Source organism: Dama dama, chromosome 21 (genome assembly GCF_033118175.1).
Source record: "Dama dama isolate Ldn47 chromosome 21, ASM3311817v1, whole genome shotgun sequence".
Taxonomy (NCBI): domain Eukaryota; kingdom Metazoa; phylum Chordata; class Mammalia; order Artiodactyla; family Cervidae; genus Dama; species Dama dama.
The window spans coordinates 22,789,176-22,813,154 of record NC_083701.1 but is presented as its reverse complement, the minus strand read 5'-3'; the positions used below and the strand labels follow the sequence as shown (position 1 = coordinate 22,813,154).

The 23,979-nt window shown below is 42.0% G+C and overlaps 1 non-coding gene across 1 annotated transcript; it reads left to right on the top strand.

The window, feature by feature from the left end:
* The first annotated feature begins 23,573 nt into the window (after window positions 1-23,573).
* On the top strand, window positions 23,574-23,645 carry TRNAC-ACA (transfer RNA cysteine (anticodon ACA)). The gene has a single exon. It is a non-coding gene; the product is annotated as a tRNA-Cys (tRNA).
* Window positions 23,646-23,979: the final 334 nt, after the last annotated feature.

Sequence of the window (23,979 nt, the reverse complement as noted above, 5' to 3'; positions counted from 1 at the left end):
TGTCAATAGGTGACTGAGTCCACTCCAATTTATAAAGAACAAGTGACCACTTCCACATCTGTTATTTGAGTCTATGAATAGCAAAATGGACAGGCTGATGGAGCCTAGATCACCAGCAGCTAAGAATCCTGACTCTCTAGAAAAGGTTGCTCGTCTCCACGCCCTGTGATCAGAGCTCTTCCAGCCTGGGTGTCGCCTTCTGAGAGCTTGTCCATCAGGGCACCGGGGCTGCGTCCTGACCCCCTGCAGCACCCTGAGCCCCCGGGACAGAACTGGTCCTCCCTTGGGTACCCAGGTCTAGCCTGGGAGCAAGCTCAGATAGTGCCTTGTGGTGCTGATGCATGAATGAACGCCCAGGTGCATACGTGAAGCCACACCAAAGCAGCATCACCTGGCTGGATGGCCTGGGGGTGTCCTTTGCTGACATCTTCCCTCTGGGGGCATGTCCAACCCAAGCATCTGGATGCTGAGAGGTCCTCATGGGTGCCCTGCAGAGAGACTAATCGCCTCTCCAGGAACTTGTGAGAGCCCGGCAGGCTGCAAAGAACTGACATCCTGGCAGGCAGTGCTTCTCTTCGTGGATGGTGATCCTTAGGGATGCCCAGACCATCCGGGAGGGTCTGCACTGGAGGCCAACCTGCATGGGGCCAGAGACCCTGCCTGGCCAGGTGCCAGCTGCTCTGAGTCTGCGGAGTGTGCCAGGACTAGCTGGAAGGGATTCCCATTAACATGCAGTCAAGAGTCTGGAAGAAGCGGGTGACTTACTGTCTGACACAGGTTGGAACTTTTCCTGTCTCTGAAGGGCCCGGCTTCAAAGAATTTAGAGCAAAAGCTATTTTAGGCACTTTGGCTAAATTCATAGGGCTGCCTCTTTCCTTAAAGGACCCATGAAATGTTACATATATTCCTGCTTAGTTTCGGCACCTCTGCTCTTTCCTGAACTCTGTAACATTAGGAAGGCTCTTCACAACTATTCTGGGTTCAGGAAATTTTGCAGTGTTAAAAGTCAAAAGGAACTCAGCCCTCCCCACACTGTTTACCTTAACCCATTCCCACTGGCTGCAGAGTGAAAAAGATAACACAGGGAAATCGGAAATCCCCAGGCCATACGATTTCCAAGTATCAGGAAACAAAAATGTAAATGCAGATATACTGTCAAAGGCAAGATTTATAAAAAGGATAAATGACGGGCCGGCCTTAATCTCACCAACATGCAGCCATGGAATTCTTAATTCAATAGTTGCCAACCCAAGGACCAGCACCAGCCAGACAGCAGAAGAATTTCTCTGGATGCTTCTTGTACAAACAAGTGAGCCAAAAAAAAAAAAATCTCTCTGGACCGTCCTTCCAACAGTCTGGCACATGTAGCCTATGAGGCCCCAGTGGTCTGCATTTTCAATAACATCAGCTTGTTATTGAAAGCTGATGTACGTGACAGCTTCTTCTGATGTACGTGACATTTGGGAATAAATCTTGAACAGGTACTGTTCAGAAATATGGTTTATTCAAAGCTGTGATTTTTCCAGTAGTTAAGTATGGATGTGAGAGTTGGACCATAAAGCAAGTTGAGCACTGAAGAACTGATGCTTTTGAACTATGGTGCTGGAGAAGACTCCTGAGAGTCCCTTGGAGTGCAAGGAAATCAAACCAGTCACTCCTAAAAGAAATCAGTCCTGAATATTCATTGGAAGGACTGATGCTGAAGCTGAAGCTCCAATACTTTGGTCACCTGATGTGAAGAATACACTCATTGAGAAAAACCTCAATTCTGGGAAAGATTGAGGGCAGAAAGAGAAGGGGCTGGCAGAGGATGAGATGGTTAGATGGCATCACCAACCCAATAGACATGAGTTTGAGCAAGCTCTGGGAGATGGTGAAGGACAGGGAAGCCTGGTGTGCTGTAGTCCATGGGGTCACAAAGAGTCGGACACAACTTAGCAAGTGAACAACAACAACCCTGAACAGAACAACATAGAAGAAAACTCTTACTCAGGCTTCCTTACAGACTCTAATGTATTTAGAGGCCAAAGAATGTGATTCAAAACAAGTCTAAAGGTTTCTTCAGAAGCAGGCCCTGACCACCTGCATTTAGAAACTACAAAGAGAAACTAAAAGATAATCTTCATGTATTAAATGTATTAAAATAAAACAAAGAATTCCCTGCCCTTGGAAATGAGAGCTTCCGGATTTCAAAAGGTGGCTTTGGGCAAAGAATTTTATTTCTTAGCATTTCCTTTCCTTTGCATTGGAGTTGAAATAAAACAAAGAGAATGTGTCTTAAATATACATAAAACCCAAACCACAAACTCAAGTGCTAATTGAGAGACTGAATAAACAGACAGAGGGCATAGTGACAATGACACAAGAAGTGACAACCTCTGCAGCCACCAGCCCTGGGAACCAAACCACAAGACAGTCTCAATGGCCCCAGGTGGCCAGGACTTGATCGATAACTGCCAGCTTCTCTGACTTTTGCCCTTTCTTGTAACTTAGGATCCACCAGAAAAAGCCAAATATACACACCCAGCACTACCCAGGAATGAGCTCCCACTCAAACCCTCTGCAGCTTTGGCAGACAGCAGCTTTCAGCTCTGAAATCTACACGCTTGTCCACTCTCAAGCTTTTCATTGCTCTTCAGGATGTTGAGTCTCTATCCAGGGCATGTGAGAGTGGAGGACCTCTTGCTGCAGCAAGCCCTGAGCAGACAGCCTTTGCTTTTCTCATTCAGATCGTATATGTTTATGTGCACATAAATCATCAAAGAAGCATAAAAGTAAAGAACACCATTACTCCTACTGATCAAGGGCTTCTCTCGGGGCAAGGATGTCTATACCAGCCTATACTCACTACAAGGTGAAGTTAAAGATGAGGGGCGAGGGCGGGAGGAAGAAGCGGGGTGGGAGGTGGGAGGGCGTGGGAGCCAAATGGATGGCCAGGCAGACAAAAAAGCAAGGGAGGGTGAAGGCTGTCTGAGAAAAGAGCTTGAATTTGTTAGAAGAGTTGGGTTGTAGAAAAGATGGACTGATGCTGACAACTTCAGTGGTCCAGGGAGTGTAAATGAAGGACCAGCTCTGAACCAAACAGGAAGCTGTGGGCTCCTGGGCACAAAAATCTTTGTCCCCTATTTCTGAATCACAGGAAATATGCTTCATTCAGACTCCAAGACCTTCCCTGAGCTCCATAGGGCAGGTTCAAACAGTTGCTAATCAGGGAAGGAGGGAATGCAAAGACTAGAGAGGAGCAGCCAAGAAACAAAAGTGCAGCCTTGAGGCAGGTCCAGGTCCCCCTCAAGAGACACACATAACGTATCTTTGAATGTTTTGCAGATACTGAAACTCCTATCAGGTGGCATTCTTCCTTTGTTGCCGTTCTGTCACTAAGTCATGTCTTTGCAACCCCATGGCCTCAGTATGCCAGGCTTCCCTGTCCTTCACTGCCTCCCAGAGTTTGCTGCTTCACACAAAACTCTGCCTCCCAGAATTAATTCAGTGCCACTCTGTGCATATTGTGTGTGCTCAGTCACTTAGTCATGTCCAACTCTCTGCAACCCCATGGACTGTAGCCCACCAGGCTCCTCTGTCCATGGGATTCTCCAGGCAAGAATACTGGAGTGGGTTGCCATGCCCTCCTCCAAGGAATCTTCCTGACCCAGAGATTGAACCCAGGTGTCCTGCATTTCAGGCAGATTCTTTACCCTCTGAGCCATGCGCTTCCCTCGTGGCTCAGACAGTTGAAAGGGAATTGAGTTTCAATGGCTAGTGAGTTATGCTAAGAAAACTAGTAAAACCTGTTTTCTAAACTCTCCAAAATCTCAGTAGAATTTTCTGACAAATCAGTTTTACAGTGAACTCAGTAATTTTTGCAGGGATCTTCCTTAGAGGATAATTCACAAAATTCTGGTGATGGGATGCAAGCAGTAGGTTGATAGACACTGAATTAAACTCCTTATTGCAAAATTCAGGCTTAAATTGAAGAAAGTAGGGAAAACCACCAGACCGTTCAGGTATGACCTAAATCAAATCCCTTACTATTATAGAGTAGAAGTGACAAATAGATTCAAGGGATTAGATCTGATAGACAGAGTGCCTGAAGAGCTATGGACAGAGGTTCATGACATTGTAAAGGAGGCAGTGATCAAGACCATCCCCAAGAAAAAGAAATGCAAAAAGGTAAAATGGCTGTTTGAGGAGGCTTTACCAATAGTTGAGAAAAGAAGAAAAGCAAAAGGCAAAGGAGATAGATAAGGAAATACACACCCATCGGAATGCGGAGTTCCAAAGAATAGCAAGGAGAGATAAGAAAGTCTTCCTCAGTGACCAATGCAAAGAAATAGAGGAAGCAATAGAAAGGGAAAGACTACAGATCTCGTCAAGAAGATTAGAGATACCAAGGGAACATTTCATGCAAAGATGGGCACAATAAAGGACAGAAACAGTATGGACCTAACAGTTACAGAAGATATTAAGAAAGGGTGGCAAGAATACACAGAGTAACTATACAAAAAAAAAAAAAAAAAGAGAGATGTTAACGACCCAGATAACCATGGTGGTGTGATGACATACTTAGAACCAGACATCCTAGAGTCTGAAGTCAAGTGGGCCTTAGGAAGTATCACTACAAACAAAGCTAGTGGAGGTGATGGAATTCCAGCTGAGCTATTTCAAGTCCTAAAAGATGAGGCTGTGAAAGTGCTGCACTCAATATGCCAACAAATTTGGAAAATTTGGCAGTGACCACAGGACTGGAAATGGTCAGTTTTCATTCCAATCCCAAAGGAAGGCAATGCCAAAGAATGCTCAAACTACTACACAATTGCACTCCTCTCACAAGCTAGTAAAGTAATGCTCCAAATTCCCAAGGCAGGCTTCAACAGTATGTGAACTGAAAACTTACAGATGTTCAAGTTGGATTTAGAAAAGGCAGAGGAACCAGAGATCCAATTGCCAACATCCTTTGGATCATTGAAAAAGGAAGAGAGTTCCAGAAAAACATCTACTTCTTTATCGATTATGCCAAAACCTTTGACTGTGTGGATCACAACAAACTGTAGAAAATTCTTTAAGAGGTGGGAATACCAGACCACCTGACCTGCTTCCTGAGAAATCTGTATGCAGGTCAAGAAGCAATAGTTAGGACTGGACATGGGACCACAGACTGGTTCCAAATCAGGAAAAGAGTACGTCAAGGCTGTATATTGTCACCCTGCTTATTTAACTTCTAAGCAGAGTACATCATGTGAAACGCTGGGCTGGAAGAAGCACAGGCTGGAATCAAGATTGCCAGGAGAAATGTCAGTAACCTCAGATATGCAGATGACACCACCCTTATGGCAGAAAGTGAAGAGGAACTAAAAAGCCTCTTGATGAAAGTGAAAGAGGAGAGTGAAAAAGCTGCCTTAAAGCTCAACATTCAGAAAACTAAGATTATGGCATCTGGTCCCATTACTTCATGGCAAATAGATGGGGAAATAATGGAAACAGTGACAATTTATTTTCTTGGGCTCCAAAATCACTGCAGATGGTGAGTGCAGCCATGAAATTAAAAGACGCTTGCTCCTTGGAAGAAAAGCTATGACCATAATAGACAGCATATTAAAAAGCAGAGACATTACTTTGCCAACAAAGCTCCGTCTAGTCAAAGCTATGGTTTTTCCTGTAGCTATGTATGGATGTGAGAGTTGGACCATAAAGAACACTAAGGGCAGAAGAACTGATGCTTTTAAACTGGTGAAGAAGACTCTTGAGAGTCCCTTGGACTGCAAGACGATCAAGCCAGTCAATCCTAAAGGAAATCAGTCCTGAATATTCATTGTCAGAACTGATGCTGAAGCTGAAGCTTCAATACTTTGGCCACCTAATGGGAAGAATGGACTCATTGGAAAAGACCCTGATTCTGGGAAACACTGAAGGCAGGAGGAGAAGGGGACAACAGAGGATTATATGGTTGGATGGTATCACCGAATCGATGGACATGGGTTTGAGCAAGCTCCTACAGTTGGTGATGGACAAGCAAGCCTAGCATGCTTGGGGTCCCAAAAAGTCAGACATGACTGCGTGACTGAACTGACTGACTGAATTAAAATTCCAAAGCATGTGCAAGGGACCAGTAGGCTGGGAGCCGACTGGCTTGTCTGAGTTTTGTATAGGTCGTTTAATCTCCTCGGGTGTCAGTTTTCTCATCTGTCAAATGAGGCATGAGACTAAATACTAAATATGTTTCTTCCACCTCTAATGGATAGCCAGAAAATCCCCCTCTTGTTTTATTTATGTAACCCAGAGTCCTCAGAGAAAACGAGCCAGGCAAGCCCTGACAATGGTGCTAGAGCTCAGTTCATGATTGTCCTTCAATGATGTGTTGTATGTGAGATTTAATATGATCTAGTGCAGCACAGTAAAACATAATAATATTATCTTCATTTGTATGAGTTCTTTCCTCACAAATCCAACCTCCAAGGTGTGAAGTCACTCCAAAATGTTGACAGACCCTGGAGAAATAAATCACTTCCGTCTTGACTTCTACTCTTTTGCATTGCCAATAAAATCAATTTTAGCCCTGATGACAATATGACTGCTATCACTTACTTTGAGTGATTCTTGATTTTTAAAATGTGACACATTTAAAACAGTAATAATCTTTTATTTACTCTTTATGTTATTCCATAGTTACTATTGTATTAAGAGCAATAAAAATATGTTGGATAATATTAAGCATAGCTTCATATGATAACAAACACCTCAATGTGATATAGAACCAAATGTGCATATAAGATGCCCAGTTCATAACTACTACTACCTGCAACTACATAGCACTTGAACTCTAACTTGTACAACCCAGGGACTGAATTTTTCTATGTTTGGTGGCGCCCTGTGGCATGTGGGACCTTAGTTTCCCAATCAGGGATTAAACCTGGTGTGCCCTGTACATTGGAAGAATGGAGTTTTAACCACTGGACCACCAGGGAAGTCCCTGAATTTTTAGTTTTATTCAATTTTCATTAATTTGCATGTACTAATCACATGTAGCAATTGCTACTGTATTGGACTGTACAGATCTAGATTTTTTAAAAAATAAAGGTTAGTTCATTACTTGGAGAGTTCTAAATACTTGACATATAATCTAGAAATAAAATTCTTTCTACCATCTTTGCATGTATGGCATTATATCTAAAGATTTCCTTAATCTATAATCACTTCTATTGCAATAACATTTATCATCATAGAGCTTCTCATCACTACAAGGCATCTTTTCAGGTAACTTATATATATTGTGTGTGTGTGTGTATATATATATATATATATATATGTATGTATATACATAAACATATATTTTGCAAACAACTTTGCAAAATAGGTGTCAAAATCCTCCCCAAATATTGCTATTTTACATAAGAATAAGCAGAGGTTCCCAGAACTAGTCAGTGAAAACGTTATCATTCAAAGCGAGTTCTGAAAAACTTCAATCATTCCCTATTAAGAAATAAAAAGAGTTCTTGCAAAAACTAAAAATTTAAGGTCTCTCCCTAGAGCTTGGAGGTTATAGAATGGTGATGACTCTATGAAACACCTACATGTCAAGTGGTTATGCAGTAACAACACACATGGAGGAGCAAAGAAGTACTACACATTGTATTCATATAAATAAGAATACAACTCCTCATGAAGTTTCAAAAGAATAGCTATTTCCTAGAATCAGAACAATGGTAAGGGAAAATCCACTCAGTCAGCTGAAGTGTTTCTCTACATTTCTAAAAGAATGTACAAGATTTCAGGAGTCAGTGATGACCTAACACTTGCTGACCTCAGAGCACACGCAGTTGTCTGGCTTCATTTAGGACCACATCCTTCCTCCTTGATCTCATCATCAATAGGAACTCCTTGAAGGTGGGGGTACTTCATATTTTTCTCTACATATCCAGACTTGGTGTGACGCCTGACACCTGGGAGGCATCCAAAGTTCATGCTTGAAGAAACGGATGAAAGAATGAGTAAACACAATGCAGGGTACGTGTTTTCTAGACTCAGGGGAGATGTAGTCACACAGATGTCCACCTTGGTGCTGGGCTCTCACCCAACTCTGCTGTGGCCCTGAGGACGGAACACTGTTCTCACATGAGCGCCCACTGAGTCCTTGCAGGCATGGACTGTGTCACCTTATCCCTGAATCTCCTCGTCTATTCTGCTTCCTGCAGTGGTTCCTAGCCAGCTGCTGTTTGTACAATGACTGGATGAATGCATCAACATTTTCTACAGATGAATAACAATGAGAAATCAGTTAGTTTTAAGATGTATTTGATATTCTATTCATAATGACCCTATAAAGTAGTTGTGAGGGTGTACTGCTAAGTCTCTTCAGTCATGTCTGACTCTTTGGGATGCTAGGGACTGTAGCCCACCAGGCTCCTCTGTCCATGGGATTCTCTGGGCAAGAATACTGGAGTGGGTTGCCATGCCCTTCTCCAGGGGATCTTTCTAACCCAAGGATTGAATCCATGTTTCCTGCAGCTCCTGTATTTCAGGCAAATTCTTTACCGCTGAGCCACCAGGGGAAGCCCATAAAGTAGATATGTCTTATGTAACCATTTTTAACATAAAATTCTACAACTGAGAATCTGAGAGTTTAAGTGATACACTTATGAATGGTCATTGAATCCAGAGCCACCCATGCAGCTTAACTCTCTCTCTCTCTGGCTGTGCTGGGTCTCAGTTGCAGCATGTGGGATCTAGTTCCTTGACCAGGGATCAAACCTGGGCCCTCTGCATTGGGAACATGGAATCTTAACCACTTGATCACCAGGGAAGTCCCACAACTTAATTCTCTGAGTTTATACTATATCTACACCATATTATACTATATCTACACTCTTGCTTGGGAGTTCACAGTTCATACATGCACCTTCATTTGATTTTAAATGAATTGGGAGGAACAGGTATTATTCCCACTTTGTGTGTAAGGAAACTGGACCTCACAGAGGTCAGGAGCACTACCTGGGTTTGCAGAACTAGTAGGGAACAGAGCAAGTGTTTGAGAAATGGAATAAAAAAACTGTTTTCTATAGATGCAGAAAAAGCCTTTGACAAAATTCAACATCCATTTGTGATAAAAACTCTCCAGAAAGCAGGCATAGAAGGAACATACCTCAACATAATAAAAGCCATATACGACAAACCCACAGCAAACATTATCCTCAATGGTGAAAAATTGAAAGTATTTCCCTTAAAGTCAGGAACAAGACAAGGGTGTCCGCTCTCACCACTACTATTCAACACAGTTTTGGAAGTGTTGGCCACAGCAATCAGGGCAGAAAAAGAAATAAAAGAATCCAGATAGGAAAAGAAGAAGTAAAACTCTCACTGCTTGCAGATGACATGATCCTCTACATAGAAAACCCTAAAGACTCTACCAGAAAATTACTACAGCTAAGCAATGAATACAGTAATGTTGCAGGATATAAAATTAACACACAGAAATCCCTTGCATTTCTATACGCTAACAATGAGAAAGCAGAAAGAGAAATTAAGGAAACAATACCATTCACCATTGCAACAAAAAGAATAAAGTACTTAGGAGTATATCTACCTAAAGAAATGAAAGACCTATATATAGAAAACTATAAAACACTAATGAAAGAAATCAAAGAGGACACAAATAGATGGAGAAATATACCGTGTTCATGGATGGGGAGAATCAATATTGTGTAAATGGCTATACTACCCAAAGCAATTTATACATTCAATGCAATCCCTATCAAGCTACCAATGGTATTCTTCACAGAACTAGAACAAATAATTTCACAATTTGTATGGAAATACAAAAAACCTCAAATAGCCAAAGAAATCTTGAGAAAGAAGAATGGAACTGGAGGAATCAACCTGCCTGACATCAGGCTCTACTACCAAGCCACAGTCATCAAGACAGTCTGGTACTGGCACAAAGACAGAAATATAGATCAATGGAACAGAATAAAAAGCCCAGAGATAAATCCACGAACCTATGGACACCTTATCTTCAACAAAGGAGGCAAGAATATACAATGGAAAAAAGACAACCTCTTTAACAAGTGGTGCTGGGATAACTGGTCAACCACTTGTAAAAGAATGAAACTAGAACACTTTCTAACACCATACACAAAAATAAACTCAAAATGGATTAAAGATCTAAATGTAAGACCAAAAACTATGAAACTCCTAGAGGAGAACATAGGCAAAACACTCTCCGACATAAATCACAGCAGGATACTCTATGACCCACCTCCCAGAATATTGGAAATATAAGCAAAAATAAACAAATGGGACCTAATGAAACTTAAAAGCTTTTGCACAACAAAGGAAACTATGAGCAAGGTGAAAAGACAGCCCTCAGAATGGGAGAAATAATAGCAAACGAAACAACAGACAAAGGATTAATCTCAAAAATATACAAGCAACTCCTGCAGCTCAATTCCAGAAAAATAAATGACCCAATCAAAAAATGGGCCAAAGAACTAAACAGATATTTCTCCAAAAAAGACATACAGATGGCTAACAAACACATGAAAAGATGCTCAACATCATTCATTATCAGAGAAATGCAAATCAAAACCACAACGAGGTACCATTACACGCCAGTCAGGATGGCTGCTATCCAAAAGTCTACAAGCAATAAATGCTGGAGAGGGTGTGGAGAAGAGGGAACCCTCTTACACTGTTGGTGGGAATGCAAACTAGTACAGCCGCTATGGAAAACAGTGTGGAGATTTCTTAAAAAACTGGAAACAGAACTGCCATATGACCCAGCAATACCACTCTTGGGCATACACACTAAGGAAACCAGATCTGAAAGAGACACGTGCACCCCAATGTTCATCACAGCACTGTTTATAATAGCCAGGACATGGAAGCAACCTAGATGCCCATCAGCAGATGAATGGATAAGGAAGCTGTGGTACATATACACCATGGAATATTACTCAGCCATTAAAAAGAATGCATTTGAATCAGTTCTAATGAAATGGATGAAACTGGAGCCCATTATACAGAGTGAAGTAAGCCAGAAAGATAAAGACCAATACAGTATACTAACACATATATATGGAATTTAAGAAGATGGTAATGATAACCCTATATGCAAAACAGAAGAAGAGACACAGATGTACAGAACAGACTTTTGGACTCTGTGGGAGAAGGTGAGGGTGGGATGTTCTGAGAGAACAGCATTGAAACAAGTATACTATCAAGGGTCAAACAGATCATCAGCCCAGGTGGGATGCATGAGACAAGTGCTCAGGGCTGGTGCACTGGGAAGACCCAGAGGGATCGGATGGGGAGGGAGGTGGGAGGGGGGATCGGGATGAGGAACACATGTAAATCCATGGCTGATTCATGACAATGTATGACAAAAACCACTACAATATTGTAAAGTAATTAGCCTCCAACTAATAAAAATAAATGAAAAAAAAAAAGCAAAAACTAGAAAAAAAAAAAAAAACCCTATTTTCTAAGTCCTAATTCAGCGCCCTTTTCATTTCAGCAAGCTTACTTCAAAAGAGGAAAATATCACGTGTGACATATTCAGAGAGAAAGATGAGTGTGGATAACGAGCAGCTTCCGGGGGAGAGAAGAGCTTCCTCTCTAGTTTTAAAGGAGGGGTGACGCGGCCAGATGGATGGAGGGGGCAGGCTGGTGACAAAGGGCGCGTCACGGTGCACAGGGATGGCACACCTGCCACGGGGCACAGCACCTCTCCATGGCCATCGTCCTCTTCAGACTTTTCATCGATCCTCTCAAGAAACCATCCATTACCTGTGTCAATGGACAAAGGCGACCACTTTGCCTCTTCACATAAAATATACTTGTATCATGATTTTAGTCATAGGATCTCCAAATTTTCTTTTTAAAATGCACTTCTCAGGCAATTTGGGTACAAAAATATGCACGTCAGAATTATACCAGCAGAGAAATGCAAGCCTGAGTGAGCCACTTAATTACTCAGGGCAGGAGAAGCAGGGGAAAAAAGAAGGCCCTCTGCAGGGACATGGGCTCTCTTAATAAAGATAAAGAAGATATTACTGAAGTAGGACTGACAAGATTTATTTAACATTTGTGAAAGGGGGAGAAGACAGGGCAAAAACAGTCCATAGGGTCGCCAAGGGTCAGACATGACTGAAACAACTTAGCACACACACACATATATACATATTAAGTTTTGCTATTTGTTAAATAGCTGTAAAGTATACAGATTCTAAATGCACAACACATTCAACGCACACACGTCCTTGCGAGTAATTAAATGTCAGCTGTACCCAAGACCCACTCTTGCCATGGCCTGTCCAGTCTTTAACCCCCACCATGGAATCATTATCCTTTTGATGTTTTTGATCAGTTTTGCCAGGTCTGAGACTACAAGTAGAAGCATACAGCATGTTCTCTTTCTGCTTGCCTCATTTCACTCAGCCTTTGAGAAATTCATCTGTATTGTTTTGATTAACAGCATTTCATTCATTTTTATCACCAAAGATTCTTCCAAAGTGTTTATCCCTATTATTTTGGATGTTATTTCTAGGTATGTAGTATTACAAGTAACGCTGCTCAGAATGGTCTTCTCCATGTCTTTTCTGTGCATGTGAGTACAATTCTGTGGGGGAGCTACGCAGTTTCCAAAATACTGATGCTGACACACACTCTGTGGACTCAGCGCGTGAGAGGCAAGGCACTCCAGAGCCTGATCAATACTTGGTCTTGCCATTGTTTTAAAATTTAAGCCACGTGATCATGCACAGACACCTCATTGTGGTTTTCATTGTGCTTTCATGGTTACTAATAAAATTGGATATATTTTTCACATTTATTTGGCTCTTTGGATAACCTCTTTTACAAAGGACACGCTCAAGTGTCACGCTCATGTTAAACTGGTTTCTCTTTTTCTAGTTGATTTGTGGGCCTTCTATTAATACAGATAGTCTGGAAACAAGTCCTCAGCCTGTACTTATTTCACATCTTCTCACACTTTGTTATTCGTCTTAATGGTGTCTTGAGGAACAAAAGTCTCTAATATTAAAATGATGTAATTTACCCTTTTTCCCCTTTATGTGTAGTGCTTCTCTGTCTTTAAAATCTTAGTCTGTTTTTGTACACCCATGTTCATAGCAGCATTATTTACAGCGGCCAAACATGGAAGCAACTGAAGTTGCACTAATCCATTGATGGGTGAGTGAAAAAAATGTATATATATATATACAACAGAATATGAATCAGCCTCTCAAAAAACCCAGGAAATTCTCACACCTGCTACAATACAGATGAGGCTTGAGGGCATTGGGTTAAGTGAAAGTGTTAGTCACGCAGTCGTGTCCGACTCTTGTTGACTCCCTGAAGTGTAGCCCGCCAGGCTCCTCTGTCCATGGAATTCTCCAGGCAAGGATACTGGAGTGGGTAGCCATTCCCTTCTCCAGAGGATCTTTCCTGACCCAGGGATCAAACCTGGGGTTAAGTGAAATAAGCCATCATAAAAAGACAAATACTGTGTGATTCTGCTTAGATGAGGTACCTAAGGGATACACATTCATAAAGACAGAAAGAAGAGTGGTGTAGCCAGGATTAGGGAACAGAGAGAGTGGGCATCATTGTTTAGTGGGTCTAGTGCTTCAGTTTGGTAAGAGGAAAGAGTTCTGCAGATGGATGGTGGAGATGGTAGCACAGCAATGTGAATGTACTTAACTGCCACTAAATTGTACGTTCACAAATGGTTAAAATGGTAAATTTCATGTTATGTATACTTTAACACAATATAAAATTTTTTTAAATCCAAATATACTCCCAAAGTCATGAAGATTTTCTCATGTTATCTTCTAGATATTTTATTGCTTTACCTTTCACATTTAAAGATCTAAAGTTGTATGGAATTGGGTTTTGGGTTTAATGTAAAATAAAATTGATGATTTTTTTCTATAATGATACCCAATTTGCTCTTAGAATATATATTAAGACTATTTTTTCCTTGATGCCACACATAAGGATACATAGATATTTTTCTGACTTTTTCCTGTCTCTTTGCTCCATGTGTCTTATCTTGTACCAGTTAATGCTATTTTAATTGCCTTAACTTAAAATGAATTTTGATATATGGCAGTTTGAGCCCTCCAGCTTTGTTTTCCTCAAGATTAATAATCTTCGAGATTATTTGGGGTGTACTTACTTTGAATTTCTACATGAATTTCAGAATAAGATTGCCAGTGTATGTTAAAATGATACTTCGGAAGTTTGGTTGACATTGTATTGAAATTGCAGATCAATGAGGAGAGAAGTGAGAACTCCAGAACATTGAGTCTTCCCATCCAGGAACATAGTATATCTCTACTAATTTATGTCTTTTTCATCTTTCCAATGGTTTTCTGTAGTTTTCCGTGTTGAGGCCTCACTGTGGCCCCACAGCTCCTGTGTGAGATGGCCTGTGGGTGGGGTGAGCCTGGTGGCAGGGCGGAGGTGTCTGTGCATGGCCTGAGGACCTGGACTTCCCCCACAAGGACGTGTTAGCACCAGGGCTGTGGGCACCCAGGCTGGTCAGCGGGGTCAACCAACCAAGGTCAGCAGGGATCCAGTGCCTGCTGCCTCCAGCAGCGACCTCTGGGATGCACACTTGTATTGCCTCTGCCTCTCTGCTTCTCTCTTCCATCTTCCTTCAGTAAACTGCTTTTTGGGGTCACTTCCTCCATTAACAACCTGCCTGGGCTCTGCATCGGGAGAAATGCACGAAGGTGCCTCCTTTCAGGTGAGGGTTTATGGGGGTCTGTCTTCACTGGTGGGCCTCACCCCAGCCCCAGGAGCATCCTAAATCTCCTAAATCAGACTCTCCGATCTCACTTTCTGATCTAAACTTCCACTTAGAAACGACAGAACAAAAGGCTCTGCTAAATATCAGGTTTTCCTCCAACTTCCTTCATCTCTAGGATCTGGGACTCTCAAACCCTAATGCCTCTGCAGCTCTCCAGTGCCTTCAAAACCCGCTTAAAAAGACAAACATTTTTAGCTGTCAGCAGGATGATCATTTTGTTACAAGTTAGACTGCCCTGTTGTTGTTGTTCAGTTGCTAAGTCATACCCAACTTTTGTAACCTCATGGATGGCAGCAGACCAGGCTTCCTTGTCCTTCACTGTCTCCAGAAGTTTGCTCAAATTCATGTCCATTGAGTTGGTGATGCTATCTAACATGTCATCATCTGCTGCCACCTTCTCTTTTTGCCTTCAATCTTTCCCAGCATCAGGGTCTTTTCCAATGAGTCGACTCTTTGCTTTAGGTTGTCAAATTGCTGGAGCTTCAGCTTCAGCATCAGTCCTTCCAATGAATATTCATGGTTGATTTCCTTTAGGATTGATTTAAATCTCCTTGCAGTCCAAGGGATCCTCAAGAGTCTTCTCCAACACCACAATTCGAACCTGGAGGTAGAATCCTGGTTGGCTTTTGTGGGGGAGGGAAGGATTGTTTCTTGTTTTTAACATAAGAGGAAACTGGGATTTACTCATGGTGGCCTTGTTCCTGGCTAAATCCCATCTCAACTCAACTCCAGAAGGACAAGATGCACACCAAGAAACGACCACACCTACTGTACTTCATGAAAGTGAAAGTGTTAGTTGCTCAGTCATGTCCAACTCTTTGGGACCCCGTGAACTGTAACCCACCAGGCTCCTCTGTCAATGGGGATTCTCCAGGCAAGAATACTGGAGTGAGTAGCCATGCCCTTCTCCAGGGAATCTTCCTGATCCAGGGACTGAACCTGGGTCTCCTGCATTACAGGCAGATTCTTTATCATCTGAGTATCTAGTATCAAATGACCATCTCAGGCATTTTCGGTTTGTGTGTCTTTTTAGTTAGAGAAATTAGAGGGAAAATTGTGGGCACACATTTATAAGGATCTTTTTATTACCTGTCCACACCGAAACTTGACTTTGTTACTTTTGAATTGATGAAGGCTTCAATTCCCTGAATCTCCTTTGGAGCCAATGAGGCTGATGAATGTGTTTGACTCTGTCTCTGCACCTGGCCTCCTGCCAGTGTGCATGGAGGTCTCATAAAACACCACTGAAATGTCAGAAATCTGGTATTATCTTTCTTACATTTATTTTCTCTTTGAATGTAGTTAGATAACCTGGAAAGGACTCAGAGTGTTCTTGAATCTAGTTAATGTGAGTTTTTCCATGGTACTTGGCCTTGGCCCTTTTTCTTACATGCACCCCTACTCAAACACACTCTTGGTTATTTCATGTTTATCCCATTCATACAGACTCTCAGTGATTCCCAGAACTACTGTTTTAAAATAGTTATCGTTAGCAATTATGCACTTTCATCAACCACTGCACTTTCACAGTTATTATGAGAAGCTGTATTTAAAAAAAAAAAAAAAAACCCAACTCTCCCCTCTCTTAATTAGATAAAAGTGGCAAATTTTCCCCAGAAGTTTGGCTGTTCTAATCACAGCTGGTCACTCATGCTCCTTCTTCATGGAGATTATCATTCCAGTAATGGAGATTTTTAATAACCTTCTTGAGAGGGAGGAAAATACAAAGATCCTAGAGAGGTGCAAATTTAAATACAATTTTTTAAAAAGAGCTCAGTGAGATATCAGCAAATTTCAATCCATTATATTTGACCTTAGGATTAAAGTAATTTTTGAGACTCTGGTAGAAGTCATAATTAGGAAAGAGATTGCTCTTGCTAATACTACTAATATGAATAATATCTTGGATACAATGAGTACTTCTTATTCCAAGTTCCTAGAACTCTTTCTAAACCATCCTCTCTGCCACTGAACAGTTGCATTTATAGAAATTCACATTAACATTTTCCAAAGGACTCAGACAAGAAAATGCAACAAGTAAGAAAACAAAGTAAGTGAGAAGCAGTGCCTGGTCCAATCATGCCTGACCTTTAAAAAGACAAATGTGGTATTCTGGGAAATGGTGTAAGCAGAGAAGATAAATCAGTTTCTTTGTGCTGTCTTACATATTCTAAAATGCCCCACAGTGAAACCCAGCTGAGCCTAAGCAGAAAATTAGAACCCTGATGAATTTAGGACAACCACAGAAATCTTAAAAACTACCTATTAAGACAGCCTGGCCTTCCCACCTGTGTAGCTGCACAAACTGAAGGAAGCCAAAATTTATGGTAGAATTCTTCATTAAGACAAGTATGTAGATGGACATGAACAGAGAAAATAGTGTTTCTGTTGATCAGAATGTTTTCATTTCAGACAAAGGGGGCACTTGTTCACAACTGAGTAAAAGAAAAAAGATACTATATATAAAAGAGATACCTAATAAAGACCTCTTGTATAGCACAAGGAACTCTACTCAGTACTCTGTAATAATCTATATGGGAAAAGATTCTACAAAAGAGTGGATATGTGTATATGTATAACTGATTCAACATTGTAAATCAACTACGCCTCAATAAAATTAAAAAAAAAAAATAAAGACATTTCAATAAATAAAATGCACATAACAAAAATGAATTGATAGAGGTTTACAAAGTACATATCAAAAATTATTTAGAATAGAGACACATGTTTACAGCAAGAATAGTGCTTAGCTGTTCTTCAATCATTGTACATGCCCTTGAGCACATCTTGTACCTTGATTGCTACCCGCACACACCTCAAATACTTCTCAATACTGTATTTCTAGAAGCTGCTATAAATTAAATTTAATACACATACACCAAAAAGAGAAGATAAAACTTAACTTCTCATCTACCATCAAAGAAAGAGAAATATTTAATACATATACTAGAAATTTCAAACAAAGTGATTATCACAGATGAGCACAAGTTTATTCTCAAATTACATCAAGAAGAGTCACCTAGCTTAAACTGGAAGTTAAAGGAAAACATAGGAGAAACAGTTGCTGAAATCTATAACAGTAACTACTCCACTGGTTTGTTTTTGTTGTTTAGTCGCTAAGTCCTGGCTGACTCTTTACGACCCCATGGACTGCAGCCCATCAGGCTCCTCTGGCCATTCCAGACAAGAATACTGAAGTGGCTTGCCATTTCTTTCTCCAGGGGATCTTCCTAGCCCAGGGATTGAATGCGCCACCTGCATTGGCAGGCGGATTCCTTACCACTGAGCCACCTGGGAAGCTTTAGATAACGTAATTCATCAAGCATTTGCTTCTGCAACAAAAGTGCGTAGGTTTCTTTTTAAACATGCTAAATGCATCACAGTAGATTCTAAAAACTCCAGATTTTTTCATGATCCTTAAGGTAGTAGAAAATTCTTCCTTATCTAACAGTGTAAAGGGAACATTTAAAGTGATCACATTGTTTAGACACACCTTAAAACACTCTGTGCTAAAACAGCCTGTGAAGACCCCAGGGATTCCTTTGCTCAGTGTCTGACCTTGGGCAAGAAAGCCAAGGCGCAGTATTGTTGGTTTAAAGGCAGGGCTGTACATTCTAGCTAAAAGACACACCTTCTCTTACAAACATGTTGAGGCTGGCAAACTATCTTTCTAAGATATTTTTTTTAATGTGGACCATTTTAAAAGTCATTATTGAGTTTGCTACAATATTGCTTCTTTTGTTTATGTTCTGGTTTTTTGGCCATGAGGCATGTGGGATCTTAGCTCTCTGACCAGGGAACGAACCCACACTCCCTGCATTGGAAGGCAAAACCTTAACCACAAGACCACCAGGGATATTCCTGGCAAGTTATCTTTAAAAGAGGGACACCCAACACATGAGGATGGACTCCTGAGGGATCCTAGTGATAAGTCCAAACCGTGAGTTAAAAGAGAACTTACAATTATTTCAACTACTTGAAAAATAACAAGGATGAAAAAAAGTGAAAGTCCCTCAGTCTATCCCAGGAATCAAACCCAGGAATCAAACCAGGGTCTCCTGCATTGCAGGCCATTCTTTACCAACTCAGCTATCGGGGAAGCCCTATAGGTCTCTAGATAACACTATATGGAATGGAAGAGACCATTTTACCTGAACATATTCAAAGGCAAGTATTACTATCAGGCTTCCCTGGTGGCTCAGATGATAAAGAATCTGCCCCGCAATGTGGGAGACCCAGGTTCATTCCTTGGGTCAGGAAGATCCCCTGGAGAAGGGCATGGTTGCCCACTCATGTATTCTTGCTTGGAGAATCCCATGGACAGAGGAGCCTGATGGGCTACAACCCATGGTGTCACAAAGAGTCAGACACGATTGAGCAACTAACACTTTGACTTTCTCTTTCAAACACAGGAGTGACAGAATCTGACTAACGTTGCAGCGGGGGGGAGGCACTGGCTGTGGGGCTGAGAGGAGTCTGTCTTCTCCCCGAGGTTTCTCTGGGTCTATCCCTCCATCATGAGTTCAGCTAAGTGCTGGGAGGGAAGCGGGAGGGGGAGACAAATCTAAGTGGAGGATGGAGGGAGAGACTCGGTGCTCAATGCCCCCTGTGTGACAGCCCCTCGGTCACACCCTCTCACTCCTCCAATGGATGTCCTCGTGAGGACCACTCCCCAGTTTGTCTGGAATGGTCCCGACTGACATCTGCTGTCCAACCGTACCATTAACGGAGTCCTTCTGTTCTTGCAAGCATGTCCCGGTTGGGATAGACAACGTCATAGAGATCACTCTAGTATAGGTATCATCACCCCATTGCACAGATGGAGTAACTGAGGCTCAGAAAGCCTGTATAATTTGCCCCTCTTCACAAAGCCAGTGGCTGATACCAGCATATGAGGACAGACTCTGCTTCTCGGAGCTTCAGCTGTCTCATCAAGGAAAGAATCTGACTCACTCTGAAGCCCACATTCTCTCCTTGAACACAGGTATTGGGGGAAAGGCTAAAACATGAAAGAAACCTAGCTTGTTTTTTAAGCTTAGCTCAGGTAGCACCAGTGGTAAAGAATGCTCCTGACAATGCAGGTGGTGTAAGAGATGCCAGTTCGATTTCTGGGTCAGGATGAACTCCTGGAGAAGGGCTTGGCAACTCACCCTAGGATTCTTGCCTGGAGAATCCCATGGACAGAGAAGCCTGGTGGGTTACAGTCCACGGGGTTGCAAAGAGTTAGACATGACTGAAGTGACAGCATGCAGCACATTCACAGCTGCTCCCATCTAGAACTTGCTATAAGTTGTCAGTAAGCTTTTCAGAAAGACAATTATTTTCTCACTATTTAAAATCTAATAGACATTAATATTTGGAAGCAGACACATTACTAGAATGGTACTTTCTCATATTCTTTCACTGGTTTTTCTTGATCTGAAGAAAACCAGTGAGCACACCTTGTGTGCACTTGTAAAAACCAAGCATCAAACATTTATTCACCCCCAGAGGTGGCCCCAGATTTCACCTCCTGTTACCATCCCTCTCTCAGGCAGAAAGCCTGGAGTCAGAATGTGAAGTGGTTACCGATAGCTGAGTTGGCATTTTTTATCAGCTCTGGGCATTCCAGGCCACTGACTACAGAGCCTGCAGGGTGACCAGCCAGGGGCCAGCAGCAGTTCCCAGGCCCCTTCCTCACTCATGTCCAGGAGGACGGGGTTCTGACCCCACCGGCCATCCAGTTCAGCCCCAAACACCGATGACTTGGAGACCAATCATCTCAGAGTTCTTTTCTTTTGAAAACATTACAGTAATCTTTTGAAAAGAAGAGGTGAAGTCACAATATTAATTGGCTCAGAGTGTAAGTGCCAACCACAAGGAAAAACACTCCTTTTGTGCTACCAAATTAAAAATATATATAAACCTCCAGTGGGTTCCTAGGACTTTATGCAGCCTGGCAACCTGACATATTAATAGCTTAATTTTTAAAAAAACAATTCCTCCACATCTCTCTCTATGTTCTTCCCTAAGCTGGCTTCAAGATGTTTTGACAGACGGATAATCTTAAAATATTGAAGGTCATTTCCTCCTTCTTCTTCCTTCCAAACCCAAACCAGAGAAGCATCAATTCGGTAGTTTAGATTGGCCATGGATTCTGTGATGTCACAGGAAGAGTAAATGAGCCTCTTGATGATACAAATTGACTCTCCAAAGAGGAAATGGCCCCGTCCTCACTAGGACATTTGGATCCTTACTTAACACCTCAACATTGAGATGTCATTATTTTTCAACTTGCTTGTTTTAATGATTTTCTCTTAGATGAGCAAATAGTCTATAAAAGGGGTACCTGGATTGACTTGTCAGAACTGTAGAAAAATTAGAAGACTGAACAAGATTAGTTTCAGGTATGGTGTATTACATTATATTATTTTGTAGCAGAAAATATCTTAAGAAATGGTTGCTGTGTTTCAGCTAAGAAATTACCCCTCTAAGCAGGAGATGCTAATGGTAAAGTTTCATTAGCTAGTTTGGTAAAAGGATGAGCGGAGAGATGAAAGGGGAGGCCTGCAGAGCCTTTATTGCTGTTCAAGTTAAATGAATCCAAAATCAATAGTTCACTTAAAGCACAATGGCGTTTCTTTTGTATCTTGGATTAAAAAAAAAAAAAAAAGCAACCCATACAACTGCCTTCCACATTTTTCTGCAGGTAACAAATTGTGTGGATATTTCAGGTAGGAGGCCACTGGGAGAAATATAAAATAGGTGCCTAATAAAGTTTAAATAAACTTCATTTTAAAATAATGCAACCTTTTAAAACACTGCAGGTTGAGAAATAATGAATAAAACAAGCCAGTAAGACTTCTTCTCTTTCTTATTGGTACTATGGATTTTAAAATTCTTCTATACATCATTTTTAAAAAGCAGAATGGGTTCTTGACAAATATTAGAGACTGGGTGAATAGTTTAGAGAGGTCTTAGAGTGACAAAGGGTGAAAACCAGGATTCTAAATTTCTTAGGGCCCCTCTGTCTTTCCCAGTGCAGTCTTCCGGACATCCGTGAACACCACCTCCACCTTCACATGACTGTGGGACAACTATAACCATTAGGATCCAGAGCTGTGTGTATTGAATGAGATTTTATATGAAAAAGTGCATTTGCAAACTGTCAACATCGATACAAATATAAAGAGTTGGTATTATAAAACCTTTCTCCATTCATTAACCTGGGCTTTTCCTAAATCTTTCTCACCGTATCTGAATTAACCAAGTGTTTCTACGGCACAGAGCCCATGAGTCACTCTAACACTCAGAGGGCCTACTGGGAGATGCAGCAACACCACAGGAAGCCCATGCGGAGGGTAGATGCTCCTTGTACATGCAGAGGAAACAGGCTGAACAGGCGAGGATGTGATGGGCCCCAAGTACCAGTGAGTCCTGGAGCCAAGCCTTCTGAGAGAAGCAGAAGAGAAGACACTGGTGGTGGTGGGGAGCGGAGTGCAGTTGTTTGACTGAAGATCCTATCAAGAGCCATGAAAACTGAACAACTGCGGGGACCAGGAGCCCTGTGAGTACGGCGCTCATCACCCCTGGCACACGATAGGCGCCTAATACCTGTTGGCATATGTGTCTGCCTCTGCATGTGGAGTAGTTGGGTGGATCATGAGTGGGTATCAACGACGAGACAGTGAGTTGCCTAACGGGATTCCTGGGGCTCTGGGGAGGAAAGAAGACATAGCCAAAGATAAAGCTGGTTTTCCTCTGTGCAGGTGGACCACAGAAGTAGGGGAGAGGCTCAACCCACATGCTCAACAGATAAGTCCAGGTGGAGCCAGTGATAAAAACACACACACACACAAAAAATCAGAGGAGACACTGAAGAACTAGGTTGGTATTATGTGACGGAGGTCAGAGCTGGAGAGATTTACTGGTAGTGATGGTAATAGTGAGTGTTTACTGCATGATTATGACGTGCCAGGAACTAAGTACCCTCAGTACATTATGCTGAAGACCAAGTGCATTAGCTCATGTGCTTAGAACAACCCTCTGACACAGGCACTATTTTTATCCCTGTTTTATAGAGGAGGCAGTGTTGGCCAAGGAGGCTAAGAAGCTTGTCCAGAGAGATGCAGCTATAGACACATTACTGAGCCCAGACTCACCCAGAGTGCCTGCCTCCAGAAACCTCTGCCCCTCCAATAAGGGGTCGACAGTGTTGGGCACAGTAGCGGGATTGGGACACTGGGAAAATGTGTGCATGCACACACACACACACACACACACACACACACACACCCCCATGTAATTTGAAATAGAGGTCATCGATATCCACTGAGAGAGCATTTTTACTACCTTAGCAGTGGCAATGCAGGAGACATAAAAGGCTTGGGTTCAATCCCTGGGTCAGGAAAATCCCCTGGAGGGGGAAATGGCAACCCACTCCAGTATTCTTACCTAGAAAATCCCATGGACAGAGAAGCCTGGTGGACTAGAGTCCATAGGGTCAAAAAGACCTGGACTGAAGTGACTTAACAGGCATGCAGTGACAATAATAAGGCAGTTATCAGAGACACAAGAAATGGATAGAGAGAAAATTAAGGCAACATGTGAGCTCACTTTTAGTCAAAAATAAAAGCAAAAGCTGAGTAAGTGAATTCAAATGCTCCTAAGTCCACATTTGCTGACACTTGTTAGCACAGTATAGCCAAGAAGAAAGTCATGATTAAATGGCTAGTGAAAGAGTTCACAGAAAGATGAACTGATAACATGCACACCTCTATTTTGGGCTTCCCTGGTGGCTCAGTGGTTAAAGCGCCTGCCTACAATGCAGGAGACCTGGGTTCGATCCCTGGGTCGGGAAGATCCCCTGGAGAAGGAAATGGCAACCCACTCCAGTATTCTTGCCTGGGGAATCCCGTGGAGGGGAGGAGCCTGGTAGGCAACAATCCACTGGGTCGCAAAGAGTCGGACACGACTGAGCTCCTTCACTCACTCACTCCCCTCTGAGCAGCCAGACCAATGTCAGTCCCGAAGCCCTAATGCTTTAAGTTAGGTGGAGGCAAACCATGGCCTCTGGGCTAAATCTGCCGGTACCTGTGTTCATACAGTCCGGTAGCTAAAAACACTTGTTACTGTTCCGAATGGTCAAAAAAAAAAAAAAAAAAAAAATCAAAGCACAATGCTATTTTCTTTAA